The sequence below is a fragment of the Phyllostomus discolor genome, chromosome 5 (assembly GCF_004126475.2).
Source record: "Phyllostomus discolor isolate MPI-MPIP mPhyDis1 chromosome 5, mPhyDis1.pri.v3, whole genome shotgun sequence".
NCBI classification, from domain to species: domain Eukaryota; kingdom Metazoa; phylum Chordata; class Mammalia; order Chiroptera; family Phyllostomidae; genus Phyllostomus; species Phyllostomus discolor.
In genome coordinates, this window is record NC_040907.2 from 115,719,524 (window position 1) to 115,735,183 (window position 15,660).

The 15,660-nt window shown below is 35.8% G+C and overlaps 1 protein-coding gene and 1 long non-coding RNA gene across 4 annotated transcripts in view; both read right to left on the bottom strand.

Moving 5' to 3' along the window:
• LOC118500794 overlaps positions 1-9,000 on the bottom strand; it is a 29,326-nt gene extending 20,326 nt beyond the window's left edge. The window contains exons 1-2 of the long non-coding RNA XR_004903375.1: positions 8,918-9,000; positions 3,939-3,941 (exon numbers count right to left, since the gene is read on the bottom strand). This is a non-coding gene — a long non-coding RNA (uncharacterized LOC118500794). The remainder of the gene's footprint in view (positions 1-3,938; positions 3,942-8,917) is intronic.
• Positions 1-15,660, bottom strand: part of NRG3 (neuregulin 3) — a 1,226,667-nt gene that overhangs the window by 932,543 nt on the left and 278,464 nt on the right. The window lies entirely within an intron of this gene.

The window sequence follows — 15,660 nt, forward strand, 5'->3', positions numbered from 1 at the left end:
CAAAAAGCTATCTTTAGGGAATTTTAAAGATTTGGGCAATGAAGAAAAGACATATTCTAGAACAGTGATTCTCAAAATTTGAACCAGAATCATCACGATCAACCAGCAATATTTTAGAAATGCAAAGTTTCAGACCCATGGAAACTCAGAAATTTTAGAGCGCAGCCTAATAGTCTGTGTTTTTTCCCCCAGGTTATTCTGAGACAAAAGTTTGAGAACCATTTTCCTAGATACAAAGAGAACAACCAGAAAAAAAAATAGATAAAAGATATATGACAATGTACAAGGCCCAGCACAAATAATGCCCCTCTTTTATCACATAAAAAAAATCTTTTAACACAAAATCATATGAATGTAATTCTGTAACATAACAATATCACACTCCACTGCACCATATGACATTTTAGGTAAAATGTTCAAATTGCTGTCCATCTTGTGCTAGACATTTATATACCCTACCGACCACATTCAATGGTACTACTTCTGCTGAACCCTGTATTTCAGCTTATGGTTAAAAACCTCTAGTCAAAGCCTTTTACAGATCCCAGGCTACATGGCAGTTGGGAGGGGTTGGAGTGAATTCTCTAATACACAAAATGTCAACTGGAGGTCAGAAAGCATTTAAATATCAGTGATATTTTCAATTGGGTGAATTCAAAGAAAATTCTAATCAGAATAGTCAACAATTCCAGGATTCTAAGTTTTTGAAGCTCTGACTCCTATAGCACTGGAGAAAATCTGATCACTACAGAATATAATGAAGAGGAACTGTTTGTTAACCATTAAAGCTGATAAGAAACTTGAGAAAAATGAATACACTAGACATTGGAAGAATATCTTCAATGATGTTAGCAACTTGTTAATTCCAAAGCTTCATTTTTTAAAATGAAGGGAAACACCTTTTAAACTGTGTTTCCCTTTCATGGAATACATTGTCAAAGGGCCAGTTTTAAAACACAAGTGTAGGCAAAACCTGTTTGGGTAAAAGAGAGAAAAAAATTGAGACTGTAACAGCAAGGGGTGACTCTTAGGATAAACAACAAATGGAGCCTGTGGTTACCATCTTACAGAGTCAATTAAAGAGAAGTAGAACATTCATGGAAATGAATTAGTAAAGTCTCTAAACAGACATTGAAACTTGCACATATACATGCTTCCTGTTGAACACTAAGAATTAAGAAGTGGGCACCCCTACACAAAAGATCCAGGTGCATTATGTAGGACTCACCTACACTAGCTGGCACAGACACAGCTACCTATCCCAGACTGAACAGAGCCACCTCAGTTCATAGTTTAATAAGGAGGACCCAGAGATTGCAATTATTATAACATTCTGGGTTGTTTTATATATTCATATAAAGTTAGCTGGGTAATAAACTATTATTCTCATTAAACAGATGGAATTGAGTATTCTCAACTGATCTGTATTTATTTTTTAAAGAATCAGAACAAAAAAATTCCACAGATAATTTTATAGGTAACTGGCTTGGTCATGTTTCTATGATTTGCCTCATATAGTCTAAATTCTGGCGTCCAAAGGGCAACCTAAGATAAAGCAACCACGTAAGTAGCTACCTTGTAGATTTTCAGGTCCCCTCGTTACCATGTTACGGAGGCATATCAAAACCTGAACCAGGAGTGCAAGGATCCCAGGGGCAATCAGATGTGAGATCAAATACAAGCTGTACCACTCACAGCTCTAGTCTCAGACAAATCACAGATTTTGCATCCATAAAATGGAGATAATAATATCTGTTCTGCATGATTGTTGTGAAAGAATAGTCAGTACTCAATATACAGGCTCCAGCACAAATAGCACCCCTTTTTTAATTATAAACAACATAACAATATTACATTCAAGTACACCACATGACATTTTAGGTGAAGAATTCAAATTAAAACCATAAATTATTACACCCATATTATTACCCTACCAACCACACTCAGACAGGACTTATTTCTGCCAGACCCTGTATTTTAGTTATTTGCAAGTAAGTGATTCTTGGTGTCTGCTTACTCCAATTTGACTTGATGAAAATACTGATGACCATTAATCTGCAGTCTGGATCTGCCTAACTCCTAAATAATTTTGAGAAAGTCTGGAAATGCATCAGTCTTAGCAAAGAGGTCTGGCATCCAAGTGGCTAAATATACAGGTACCAGAACTACTGAGCCTTAGTTGTTTTCTGTTCTTTCCTTCAACAGCTGACTGGGGCAGAGGCAGTCTCCTCACTTTGTCAGGGAAGCCTCTATTATCTTGCCCCACTATCTTTTTACCTTGTCCCAGGTCCTTGTGATGTGGACTAAAGAAGCCTGAGGTAATATCAGTCAGGTCATATCCCCTTTCCCTACTTTCCATGTCTCCCCATATGCCAAATTCCAATATTAAAGTAAATGCTGTATGTGTGTTTGCATACCTTAACAAGGCATATAGTCAGTATTATTGGACTTCATTGTTATCCACTGAAGAATTTTAAGAAGTGAGATCAATGAAGCACACCTTGCACCTCCCCATAAAGCCTAAGGGCACACACTATCAAGAAAAGTCTATGGCAAATGATTGCTCCCCAGAGCTTTAGGGAAGAAACACGCCTTTGCAATTGGCCACCCAGATGGTATAAGAAGTCTGAATTTCAACAGCCCACACTTCCTGAGGGGTTAGGCCCTGTAAATCTCCTGTATGATGCTCTACAGCTCATTCAGATGTGATAAATCAGAATTCAGATCTGAGACAAAACACAAAGACCTCTTATAATGTATTTTCATGAGCAAATCCCAGACATACTTTAGTGTAAGACAAACACTAAAATATTGACACATACAAATATTTCTAAATAATCCCAGTCTTTTCACTGGGCTTTATTGTAATCTGGAAATATCTATAACCTTGCTCTACAATCTTTATCTCTGCATCTCCTTGGTAGAACTAGAACTACAATATAAATTTGAATTGATGGTAAATACTGAAGAGAAGTATTTCCTGAGCTGGATGCTATCATAAATAGGTTGATATGTGCTTTATGCCAAAACTTTAGGAGTTTAACTAGGTCATAAAGTATTTCCTGTCAGCCACTTTAACCAAATATGATTTTAACATTCTGTCCACTTCAATGACAAGGCATTGACTAGTCATGTGAGAGTTCTGTATGGCGCATTGACCTTCAAGGTTACCTGACTCTTTACCTTTGTTCTTGTTTATCTGTTTCAGTGGCCTGTGGAGAGGGGTGACCACAAATGAATGTGAAAAAGGTACCTCTTGCTGTGTACTCAGAGGAGCCACGTTAAGATTCTTTCAAGTTTATGATAGACATTTCTATTTTATCTGTGAAAGACTCAATATGCTTGCCAAACAGGACTACATGTCCCAAAGTATTTCAGCTAGAATTGTTCCAAAGCAGTAATAATGGAGTGACTAGCACACAGCTCACATCAAAGTACTAATAGATCTTTTCAAGATGAAAAGAATGGCAAAGAAAAATTCCCATGTGACATAATATTAACAATATAAATAATAAAACCACTGGTGGTTTTAACCTGATGCTGAAGCCTTCACACAAGCAACTACAATTCATTCTCATGTAAATTATCTAAAAATTACACAAAATACAATATACAAAAATCTTGTGAAAACATATGAACTTTAATATTCCCATTTTACAGCTAGCTTAAAGAAAAAGTCAAATATGCTATAAGTGTATACTGAAATTTATTTCTTGCTGATATTCATCAGTGCCAAAGAGTTATTTGTGATTTTCACTTGCTTATGAAAGCAAACAGTATTTGCCATTCAGAGCTAGCAAAGATGACATTTTACTTTACAAATTCCTTGTTGACTAAAGCCTGGGAAACACAGTACAACCCAGTTGCAGCAGATGCATGGAGCCAGCCACACGGAGAGGAAAACTTCAGCAACTGATTTCAACACAAGCACCCAACACTGCCTGGGCACCATTAAGCAGTGCAGGATGCTGCCTCCCTCTGGAAGCTGTGTCCCTTTACAAGCTATTGGATGGTTGTCCCACATGTACAGTAGTTTAAAAAACAGGGCGTGGGGATGAGAAATGTTATTTCTATAAAAGAAATGAACTCAGTTCTCAAAAGGCAATAGGAAGAAAATGAGACTAGCAGTTATTGTACACCAGCTTTGTCTTGGGTGCATTACAACTACTATACAATTTAGTCCTTCCAAGAAACCAGTTAGAAATGTTATATATCCTTTTTCACCCATGAGGAAAGAGAAGATCAGAAGTAATTATTCTGCTTCTATGTGACAAAGGTCATGTAGATCTTCAGCAGTAGATGGAAGAGTTAACAGATTATCTGAATTCAGATTCAAAGTTTTTTTCTACTTTTGTACTTACGTCCCTTCAACAAAATAATATGAAAGAGGGCTGAGCATTGCTTTCCAGATTTACTTTCCTTAAAATGACTGATAAAGAGTTGACTTGTTTTTCTGTATTTTACTTCATGTCTTCTTTTCATTTATTAGCCTGTGAAACCACTCTCCTTTAAAGCTTATTCCAAAAGTTGCTAATTGTCACAAACATAAGTAAGGTCATTCCTCACTTAAGGGGAGGGCACAGATGAGAGATAGCCAGGTATTCTGATGTTATCTGTTATAATATACAGGTCACAAATCCTGGGACACATTAGCACAGGAGACATCAGAAGCAGGTGCTTTCCTGTCCCCAGGGACTCATTCCCATTAGAGTTTTTTCAAAGATCACTTCATACAAGATAGATGTGGCCCAGTGATATGCACACTGGCTCGTGGGGTCCACATCATTATGGATGAAAATGAGACATTCACATGGATTACCGAATCCAGTGGAGGAAAAGGGATGGCATGGCTTTTCTCTCAAGGGGAGCAAATGCCTGGGCCCTTGCTCCAATGAGCTTTTATTGTCTTACTGGGTACATTACAAGAAGGTTCTCATTAACTATGCACAGGCTTGCTTTAGGTAGTTGCCTTATACAGAGAACAAAGGAGAGGATGCTGGTAATCACATCACAGAAGAGGGATATTTGCAAATGAAAAGGCGAAAGTAGTTGGACAGTTACACTCATCCTTGGAAGGTTTAGCATGATTTTTAGGAAGCTGCTTTGCAGTAAATGTCCTCAATTCAAGGTGAGGGAGTTTTAGCAAAAAGCAAGACTCATAGCAGCCTAAGTACATTACAGGCCTGATTCCCCATTGGAAAACCTACCGGTGGGCGTGGGTCCTGTGCATCTCCCAGTGGGAGCTGGGCCCATGCCATGCAGAGCAGCCTCCCACAGCCCAGGGTACAACCAATGTGTGCAATAGATGGGTGCTTGTTTTACATATCTTAAATCAACCACATGGTGATACAAAAAATAACTAAATGTTCCAAATGAATAAGAGCACAGAAGAAATCATGAGTCAAATTGTGTGATGGCAAAGTATATTAAAGTACAAAAGAAGAAAACAATTATTTACTGAATTAATATTAATATTTATTTACGGAAAACCTAGAGTATTTCTCAGTCTGGTGTATATTCTTTCATTTAACCATCATGAGACACATGTAATTATCCAATTTATATAGACAATGAACTTAAAGCCCAAGACTACTAGACTCCAATTCCATGTCTTTCCTCTAAATCATATTGACTCCAATGAGCAAGCAGATGACCAACTGCTGATGCAAACAGATGCACCTACCTAGAACAAACAATATAAGAGGTACCTTTTACACAAAAAATACAGACAGAACCTAGGCCAGAAAACTTTCAATATAGGTACCCCTTTGCTTATTATACCAAACACTGAACTAAACTGCACATTACCTAAATATAGTAACCCAATTGAGTGTAAAAAAATCACACTCAATTATGCTCAACCAAACTAATAGCTTTGGCCCACCTTGAGGAATTTAAAATCACCCACTTTCTATTTCAAGTCAAATACATTAGTAAGTGACCAGTGACACACTGAATTCTCAGTAATGACCCTGGCTCATCCTTGTTACCCTCAACTCATGTGTTTAGTATCTTCTCCCTCCTCTTCCAGGATTCTTTCCCTTACGCCTTACCTCAGAGCCTGCCTTTGGCCTTTTGGTCTTTGAAGCCATCTGGGACTCAGTCTGCATTCTTGAACTAATGCCTTGTCTAAGTTTATATCATTCATTACTCTTCTGCTTTTGGAGACTTTTGATCTTCTTGGTCTTAAAAAGTAGAACCTCACAACTTACTCCTGACTCTAGAACCTCTTGCACTAGGACAGCCTCCAGCTCCTCCAAGAATTACACAATATTTTTTGTCATAGAATTTTCTGTTGTAATTTCTACAGAATTTTTCTTTTTCTTCCTTACTGTCTATAAATGCCTAATCATGGTTACGGGTCCTTCCCTGAACTTAGTTGAACATGGAATAATAGATGCCCAATTGGACCCTGTTTTTATACACTTCACTTCAAGGCCCTTAGAAACATATATTCACATGTAAAAGGGAGGCAGAAATCAGAAACATGTGTCTCCATGGTTCCTAATGCACGCCTAGGTTTCACCCTCTCCCTGCATCCACAAACACACCCTGAAACCCAGAATTGTCAGGGCTACTTCCGTTTTCTTTTGAGGATGATTGGACACTGTCCTGTCTACCTAATAATTAAAAAAATTCTCCTCCCAGTGTGTATGTTTGTCTGTTAGCCTATTTTCCTCAGGGTCAGACACTAGGGAGAAGACTGAATACAGCTACATCTGAAAGGACCAACTAATGCAATAATTGTCAGCATCCACAACTGTTCCATTCCAGGGAAAAAAGGCTTTGGGACAATAGGTTAATCCTGCAGCCAGATTTTCTTCATTGTTCCTCAGTAGGATATTCCTGGATGAATGAAGTAAAAAGTACCCGTAAAGCTTGATAAAATACAGATTATTGGATTCAAACTGTAACAACTGATTCAGAGTGCATTTTGTCAGGATCTGACAGAATGCTTTTTAAATATACTATTTTTTAAGCAGCATAATGTGTGAAAATCTCCAGTTATGTGAGTAAATGCTAACAAGGCTTCAGCAATTGGGAAATTTCACACAGAAACACATGCATCTTTGGAGAAGGAGAAAAAGAACAAGGGAAATACATCTGTGTAGTATACACCACACTGCCAACCTAGGGTGGCACACATCTGTTCAGTGGCCTAACTTAAGGAGGTAAATATTTATTGCAAATAAAATGCATTACCAATTTCTGCTTTTTAAATTTCAATAATAGTTACAATAAATATGACTAGAAATAATTATAGCATTCATGACAATCTGATAGAGTTCTGCAACTCATGAAAGTCTAGAATCATTCTATGGGTATGTGCATCAGTGAGTGTGTTTGAATGTGAAGACATGCTTCGAGTGAGGGTGGTCAATAATGTAAAGCTACTTCACAAGAGTCAACAGTTCTGTAGTAGAGAGACATTTTGATTCAACATACTGAGGCAAAAAGTAAGACCTGTGCTGTGGGCTGTCAGTGGAAACGATGTGATGAGCAAAGTGTTTGCCAAGTGGCAATTTCTGTGAAAATGAATAAAAGAAACCTAATCTAAAATGCCACTTGGAAGTAGTGAAGAAAATGTTCTCATGCAGTATCACACATCAGTTTTCTTCACTGAGCAGGAAGATGCTTACTCTGTACACCCCAGCAGGAGTAAGAAACATTTTTTCAAGCCCAGCAACAACAAAGCCAGGAGAAGCAGTAACTACCCAGCCAATGAGAAACCACCACAACTCCAAATTCTTGCTCTCTTCCAATGAACTGTCTTTTAAACTGCCCCCACCCAAAATTCCTTTTTCTCTATAAAAGAATGCTCCTTTCCTACCTCAACATGATAAAAGCCATATACAAGAAACCTACAGCCAACATCATGCTCAATGGGCAAAAAATTCAAAGCTTTCCCACTAAGATCAGGAACGAAACAAGTATGTCTGCTTTCACCACTTCTATTTAACATTAGAAGTCCTAGCCACAGAGATCAGACAAAAATAAATAAAAGTCATCCAAATTGGAAAGGAGGAATCAAAAGTGTTGTTGTTTGCAGATAACATGATAGTGTACACAGAAATCTCTATAGACTCCACCAAAAAAACTAGATGAACTAATAAGTGAATTTGGCACCACAGCAGGATACAAAGTCAATATTCAGAAATCAAAGGCATTTTTGTATACCAGCAATGAAATATCAGGAACAAAAATTAGGGAAAAATCCCATTTGCTAGAGTAACAAGAAAAATAAAGTACTTAGGAATAAACCTAACCAAGGAAGAAAAAGATTTGTACTCAGAAAACCGCACAACACTGAAGAAAGAAATTAAGAAAGACACAATAAAAAGCAGCATATACGGTGTTAATGGATCGGAAGAATAAACATCATCAAAATGTCTATACTGCCCAAACCAATTTATAGATTTAATGCAATCCCTATTAAAATACCAGTGACATATTTCAGAGACATAGAACAAACATTTCAAAAATTTATATGAAACCATAAATGACCCTGAATAGCCTCAGCAATTTTGAGAAAAAAGAACAAAGTAGGGGGATCACAAAACCTGATACCAAACTGTATTACAAGGACACTATAATCAAAACAGCCTGGCACTGGCATAAGAATAGGCACATGGACCAATGGAACAAAATAGAGAGCCCAGAAATAAACCCAAGCCTTTATGGTCAATTAATATTCAACAAAGGGCGCAGAACCATAAAATGGAATAAAAATATCCTCTTCAACAAACGGTGTTGGAAGACTTGGACAGCTACATGCAAAAAAAAATGAAGCTCAACCACAAACTTTCACCATACACAAAGATAAACTCAAGGTAGATAAAAGACTTAAATATAAGTCACGACATCATAAAAGTCCTAGTAGAAAAAAATTGGCAGGAACATCTCAAATTTTCCACACAGCAATATTTTCACTGATATGTCCCCTAGAGCAAAAGACATACAGGAAAGAATAAACAAATGGGACTTCATCAAAATAAAAAGGTTCTGAATGGCAAAATATATATGTATATCAGCAAAATGAAAACAGAACCAACTGTATGGGAAAATATATTTGCCAGTGATATCTCAGACAAGTGTTTGACCTCCAAAGTATATAAAAACTCACAGGACTCCACTGCAGGAAGACAAACAACCAAACTGAAGGACACAGGGACTAAACCAAGAGGGGGGCAGGTAGAGATGACTGGGGTAGGGGGAGAGATGAAGAGAAAAGGCAGACAACTGTACTCAAAGAACAATAAAATTAATAAAAAATAAAATAAAATTTTATTTTCCAAAAAAATGGGGACAGGACCTGAACAGACACTTCTCCAAGAAGGATATACAGAGGGCCCAGAGACATCTGAAAAGATGCTCAGCATCACTAGCCATCAGAGAGATGCAAATTAATACCACAATGAGATACCACTTCACATCTGTCAGAATGGCCATCATAAACAAATCAACAAATAGTAAGTGCTGGCCAGGTTGTGGAGAAAAGGGAACCCTAGTGTACTGTTGGTGGGAATGCAGACTGGTGCAGCCACTGGGGAAAACAGCATGGAATTTCCTCAAAAAACTAAAAATGCAACTGCCTTTTGACCCAGCAATTCCACTTCTGGGATTATACCCTAAGAAACCTGAAACACCAATCCAAAAAACTTGTGCATCCCAATGTTCATAGCAGCACAAGTTACAATAGCCAAGTGCTGGAAGCAACCTAAGTGCTCATCAGTAAATGAGTGGATCAAAAAACTATGGAATACACGATGGAACTATACACGATGGAATATTACACAGCAGAAAGAAAAGTAGGAGCCCCTACACTTCATAACAGCATGGATGCAACTGGAGAGCATTATGCTAAGTGAAATAATCCAGTCAGTGAAAGACAAATACCATATGATCTCACCTATAAGTAGAATTTAATCAACAAAACAAACAAGTAAGCAAAATATAATCAGACATTGAAATAAAAAACAAACTGGAGCCCTGGCTGGCGTAGCTCAGTAGATTGAGCGGGGGCTGGGAGCCAAAGTGTCCCAGGTTCGATTCCCAGCCAGGGTACATTCCTGGGTTGCAGGCCATGACGCCCAGCAACCGCACATTGACGTCTCTCTCTCTCTCTCTCTCTCTCCCCCTGCCTCCATTCCCTCTCTAAAAATAAAATAAAATAAAATCTTAAAACAAACAAACAAACTGGAAGTAACCAGAGGGGATGCAGGAGGGTAATAATGGGGGAAAAAGGGAAAGGTCATCAAGGAACATACATAAAGGGCACATAGACCAAGCCAATGGGGAATAGGATCAAGGGTGGGAGGTGGAGATGGGTAGGGCAAGGAAGAATGTTGGAGGGGAAATGGAGACAACTGTACTTGAACAACAATAAAGTAATAAATAAAAATTAAAAAATAAAATACTAAGTTTCTACTTCATAAACTTGGGATGTATTTCCATTTATTTAGAATGTCTCTAATTTGCAAATTATTGTTTAGTTTTATGCTTCAATTTTAAAATATATTCCTAAATATTTTGTTCTTTCAGATATTATTATATATGGATATTTTAAAAACTTTCTTCCATATTGTTTATTGCAATTATATTGATATATAATTGATATTTGTATATTAGTTTTGATGGTATCAACTACTGAATTTGTTTACTGGTTGTGATAATTATTTTGTGGATTTCTTAAGTTTCTATATAAGAACTCATGTCTGTAAATATAATGTTAATACCTTCTTTCCAATATGAATACTTTTTACTTTATTTTTCCTAATTTTCCCCTAAAATGTTAAATAGTAAAGGCTAAAATGCATACCATTCTTTTGTCCATGATCTTGGGAAAACATCCAGTCTTTCAATATCATGTCTGATGTTAGCCACACAACCTTAGTAAGTATTCTTCATCAAGTTGTAAAAGTCCCCTTTTTCATACTTTGTTGTATGGTTTTATCATGAAAATATGTGAATTTTGTCAAATGATTTTTCTGGGTTCTTCAGATTGGTCATGTGATTTTGTCTTTTATTCTGTTGATAATGTATAGTACATGATGTTCAGATATTAACTGATCTTACATTTCTATAATAAATTCCACTTAATCATGTGATATAAAAGAAAATAAAGAATGTTCCTTTCCTTTGTTGTTGGACTTTCTTATGGTGTGCCACAGTTTGCATGACCTGAATTGAAATTTCTCTGCTAATCCTGAATAAACTCCATTTTGCTCACTAAGCCATTTACCTTTTTGTTTTAAAGACTAACATTTCCTTCAGCCTTCTTTTTGTAAAACCAAAGTCCACAAGTACTAAACTGCAAGGTAAATTGGCTCCAAGTATGAAGAGATCCTGACAGCATCTCTTCTAGCCTGCCCTGCCTGGCCTTTAGTCTGCAGGTCACAGAACTAAAACAGCTCCTACCATGAAATGATGGCCCAAATGCCTGGGAAGTGTTTAATTCCAATGAAACAGCATATTTTCAAAGAGAGAAAACTGTAGAAATTATCCCCCAAATCATTTAAAAGAACAGAGCAAAACTGTATAAATTATAAACAAAAATTAGATTTTGTACCCACATAATCATATGATAGTAACACAGCAACATCTTCCTGTATGAAGCTTGTCTGTGCTTTCCTCTAGTACATGTCATTTTTCAGGAGGACTGTTTTCTCTCTGTTCTTGGAAAGACAAAAATGTCCATCAACTTGTTTCTCAAACTTACCATACTTATATAAAATTGATTTATACATACACATGTGTGTATGGAGATACACATGGGTGCAGATATTTCTAGATAATGAAAATTGAAGAGTCAAAGAAATTGTATAATTGACCTGCATCTGTTTATGCACAATAAAAATAAATTTAGGTCAGGTTAACACTGTCAAGTGTTCTATATCTTATGCCTTTTTAAAACTACTCTTATAAGATATTATCAGTATAAAATGGTGTCCATTTGATGGAAATGTGAAGTCTGGTGCCAAGAGACAGGTTGCCATTATTTTATTTCTTCTGAGGCTAAAAGCAGTCATAAATTATTCTTGCTTCTTAGTTTTTGGAAATTAAATTCATAAAATAAATTAATAAATAAATGCCACTGTTAAACAAAATTGCATCAATGAATTCAAAGATAATTTGTTCAAGTGTCAATAAATTGACAGTTTAAAGGGTAAACTCTTTAATATGCTTAGCTTCATGCATATAATCATTGATCAAAAAGCCATTGTCCCTAAACAACAAAACAAAGAAACAAGCAAAATATAAGCAAAGACACTGAAATAGAGGACAGGCTGACAGTGACCACAGGGCAGAGAAGAGGGAATTTCAGGGGACAATGGGAAAGGTTTATAAGGAACAAATTTAAAGGACACATGGACAAAAACTAGGGGGAGGGTGGTAATGGGAAGGAAGAGGGGAAGGTTGGGTGGATGGGCTGGATTGGGAGTAAAAGGGAGAAAACTGTACTTGAACAATGATTAAAATAAAAAAAAAATATATATATATATATAGCCATTGTCAAATGGGACCTCTTCCCTGGAAAAGCTTACAGCGTTCCCTGGTAATTAAGAAAAATATACATGAGTATAAAAAACAGAAAAAAAAGAGTAAGAATTATTACAGATCTGAAATGAGTGGCTAATCAATAAAACAAGGAGTGAATGGAGGAGTGCAGATAGTTAACTAGGGAATTTGAATCTTAACAAAAATAATGAAGTTGACTACTAAAAATTAAAACACATACTAGACATACTTTTATGAATTCCACCACAAACACTATTGATCTGTTAACCTGGTGACCATGTTTCTTACTAGCTTATCCAAAAGTATTGAACTATTTTCTAAAACTTGGCAGAAAAATAGTACGTGCAATATTTAATTCAGGTATTATGTCATATTTAGACAAGAACTAAAAATCAATAGAGAAAGATGGTAGTTAAAATTTGTTGAATATAGAAATATTCAGAGATTAACTCATAAATCTCATAGTTTATCTAAATATAAATATTTAAAATCCGGTTCTGGTAGTTGTACGCTGTCTTAATATTTGCTTAACCTTAAAACATAGAGAATTTTAAACTAAGTATTAAACAAGCTGTGAATTATTTTGAATGTTTGTGAGTGCAGTGCTTTCCCTATCTTCTAATAAATGAAAACTTGAGAGGAAGAAAGTATACATCTTTTTTGTGCTGCACTATTCACTTTGGCTTAGAGTTAGTCCCTTCCAGAATATTTCAGAATACTATTAGCATATTATTCTTTTCTTAAAGACTTGAACAGCAGTGTAACTTTCATAATATTAAGAAATCCTGGTACTTTCAAAAGAAAAAAAATAGTAATGTAGTGTACAGCCAGGACAAAGAGGAAGTAACAGTAAGCTTTCTTAATAAGTTACTTGCATCTAGTCAGTTCAGTACAATTAAAGTAACAAATACTATTACAGTCCTAGCACTCTAATGTCACCAGTTCCATCAAGTACAAGGAAATTAGAATCTACCATGTGATGTAATATTATTAAGGGCAAATATATTGAAGCATGATGGTGTCATTTATAAACTTAACTGCTCAACATTTTCCATGTTGGTTCAGTAAATTAATGGCTTTGATGCATCTTAAATGCAAATTAATAACCAGAAACAAAAATGTACTGCTTAAAATGCGTTACGTGTAGAATAGCCATTTTGCTCAATGAGAAACCATATTTCAGAAGCTTGCTAATTGGAAGCAGTGCCACACCAGAGTGCCATTTCTTTCTAACTGGAAAACACCAAGAGTTACTATGAAATAAATTTCCATTTCTCCTTGGATTTTCCTTACACAAACTTTCAGTTTTATTTACGAATATGTTTCAGATCCACAATAAAGTAGGTCTTTGTAATGTCAGTTAAGGCCAAGGAGACAACAGCATATTGTTTTGACTGCTTTAGTATAAAGGGGTATTTCTTTATTAGTGGATCTATGTAATAAGGCAACTTGGAAATTGGATGTTTACATTGATTAATAATCATTTCTTTCATATTGAATATGTCCTATATTTGGGCATGTTCCATTTTTTTCTTTTCTTTCCCTGGGGGAAAAATGTTTTCAAATAAGTACAGGTAACAGATATATAAAATGAATACACACACACAATTTAATTTTTTTTAATTGGATAAAAATTCTAGATAATTGAGTTTTGTTTGTGGGATAATCTAAAAAATTGTATATTATCAACTACAAGGGCCAGTAAAAAATTGAACTAATGGTTAAAGGGACAAAAAAGCTGATTATTATTGTTTTATTTTTTACCTTTTTATCTATTTTTAAGTTATAAGAAAAGATCAGGACTTTAAATTTGAAATTTTGACTCTCTTTACTTACCCAAGTTAAAGATAAGAATCATTGAGTTAGATGGAGGAAGTACCAATAACTTTTGGTATTTGGTTGCAGAATGAAATATATTCTAGTGTTTTAACTTAAACCCAATCAGATTATGACCTCTCAACCATCCGTGTATGGTCTGGGACTTTGCACCCATGTATCCACAGTGCTCAGCACAGCCCCAAGCATGGAGTGGGTACATAATAAATGCTGGCCACTCCAATCTTTTGGATTCCATGACCTAAGTCACTTTGGCACAAAAGATCCTGAACGGACATAGATTCTGTTATTTTGATATCACTATTGGCCATTTTCTGAGATCAATTAGTTCTAATGGGCAATAATCTGAACTGTTTATTAATGTGTCTAAATTATTAATCAGATAAGCCACCAAACCATTATTTCTGCCCCAAAAGCAGCTGCAGAACTTTACTAATTCCTGCACTAACCTATTTATTCATGAGATTTGCTCAAATATAAGAAATGTGATAGCTGGAGCTGTGTTTACATTTATGCTTAAAAACAGTTAAAATAATCCAAAGTGCAAGGCAGTAATATATCATGCACTTGGTTATTACTCTGGTATTAGGTGCTTAGTATGGGCTCAAATATCACATTTTATCTTCTCAGAACATAAAGGCTCAGAGCAGGTTGTTTCCAAAAGCCCAGTTCTGACTTGGAATTGCAAGTGTCTTATCTACCACCCTTTCCTCTAACACACCTTTACTTACTGATATGTGATGATCTCATAAAGTTTGAAATTCAAAATTCATCACTGAGATACAAAACAGGATCAAAGGATTTCTAAGACTAACTTTAAAATCACCATATATATCATAAACAAGAAATGTTGATTGTTTATGAAGGAAACTGAAGATGACAAGCCCTCTGACACTGCAGTATGTGACTTCGTAGGAATACCAAGTACTGAGAACATGTAGGATGTTTAGAGTACTAAAATGTTAAGCAAATGAAGATGACAACATATGCATGGTGTAGTCTTATCATGGATATGCTTGTTATTGGCTGAATTGTTCCAGTCTCTAATTGTAAAGTCAAGTTGGGAAGGTTAATCTGTTTATTCAAATTCCTTATAGGAAAGTAGTAAAGAAACTGGAAATTTAAATAAGCTCTTTGAAAATATTTCTGAGCATATTTTGAATCAGAGACATGTAAGGTACTTTTAATCAACAATCTATGACTCAAAGGTTATCAAACCAATGGGCATCTGAAATGCCAAGGTAAAGGATATTTAATGTTTTCTGCAAATGTGTTCAATGTAGAATTGAAGAGCTAAATCCATTC